The sequence below is a fragment of the Apium graveolens genome, chromosome 7 (genome assembly GCF_009905375.1).
Source record: "Apium graveolens cultivar Ventura chromosome 7, ASM990537v1, whole genome shotgun sequence".
NCBI lineage: Eukaryota > Viridiplantae > Streptophyta > Magnoliopsida > Apiales > Apiaceae > Apium > Apium graveolens.
The window spans coordinates 139798502-139800133 of NC_133653.1; the positions used below are offsets into that span (position 1 = coordinate 139798502).

General features: G+C 40.7%; 1 non-coding gene across 1 annotated transcript; it reads right to left on the reverse strand.

Annotated features, from left to right (window-relative positions):
• Nucleotides 1-1218: 1218 nt before the first annotated feature.
• On the reverse strand, nt 1219-1325 carry LOC141675924 (small nucleolar RNA R71). The gene has a single exon (XR_012556548.1). It is a non-coding gene; the product is annotated as a small nucleolar RNA R71 (small nucleolar RNA).
• Between the last annotated feature and the right edge of the window lie 307 nt (nt 1326-1632).

The window sequence follows — 1632 nt, forward strand, 5'->3', positions numbered from 1 at the left end:
AATTCTCTCCGTATCTAGTGGATTTCCGGGAAAAATCAAAGTGTTCAGAATTGGATTCTGACGATCTTTACATACACTTATATACCACATAGAGTACTAATAATATCCCATAAGATCAATAACAGAACCCCTACATAGCGTGGCATGAACAGTTTTCTCATTCAGCAAAAACACTATTCATAAGGGTTTCAAAAATTTCCAAAAATTGGGGTTATTACATATTCGATTAATATCATTACTGTCACATGCTAAAGGTAATAACAATGGCTATAGAAGGAAGTAATAATGAAGTTGTGATCTCATGAGTGTTTTATTATTGATAAATTGAAGTGTTAGTTAAGTGATTAATTAAGTAGTTAATTATAGTTAATATTTAATCAACAATTTTAAGTGTTAGTGTCTTAACATTGAGGAGTAATCATACATTGGTGAGTGAGTTTAATTAGACAATAATTTAGTCTGAGTCTCTGAGGGAACGAACTAGAAAGTATTCTATATTACTTGCGAACGCGTATACTTGCGTGAATAATAGCGCGTGTTTTCGCCCTAACAAGTTTTTGGCGCCGCTGCCGGGGACTCGGCGTATTTGTTTAGTTTATGTACTTACCATCATTGGTCATTAGGACTCAGTGATTAGGACGTAGTAGTTACTTATTTTTTCCGGTTGTGTTTCAGGTACTTTAGCAAGCGTTTATGCAAACTCGTTCTCGTGCTCGCAAGAGGACTTTAGATACAGCTGAGGAGACAGACGAAGTTCTTGATATTTCGGAGAAGTTAGATTTTGAGGATTCGGATTCAGGAACTGAGCAGAAAGAACCAGAAAACATGGGAGATCGTATTGTTCAAGCTAATCCAGCTCTTATGGATTTTTCTCGGCCTAAAATTGATGACATTCAGTCAAGCATCCTTCATCCGGCTATTCAAGCTAACACCTTTGAAATCAAGCCGGGCACTATTCAGATGGTGCAGAATTCTGTTTCTTTTGGAGGAGCGGCAACTGAAGACCCCAACATGCACATAAGGAATTTTGTCGAGATCTGCAGCACTTTTAAGTATAATGGCGTGACTGATGAGGCTATCAAGTTGAGGCTTTTCTCATTCTCACTGAGGGACAAGGCTAAAGACTGGTTACATTCTGAACCAGCTGGGTCCATCACTACGTGGCAAGATCTTGCGCAAAAGTTTCTGGTGAAGTTTTATCCGATGGCAAAGACTGCTGCTATGAGGAGTGCTCTTACTCAGTTTGCGCAGTAACCTACAGAATCTATGTGCGAGGCTTGGGAACGCTACAAGGAAATGTTGAGTAAATGTCCACATCATGGAATGCCGGATTGGATGGTGATCACTGGTTTCTATAATGGTTTGGGGGCCCAATCTCGGCCCATGCTTGATGCAGCAGCTGGAGGCGCCTTATGGGCTAAAAGCTATACTGAGGCGTATAATCTTATAGAGACGATGGCTGCAAATGAGCATCAAAACCCAACTCAGAGGATGACGTCAGGCAAGGTAGCAGGTATTCTGGAAGTTGATGCAGCCACCGCTATTGCAGCCCAGCTCCAAGCGCTATCAATGAAGGTTGATTCTCTGGCTACGTACGGAGTTAATCAAATAGCTATGGTTTGTGAGCTTTGT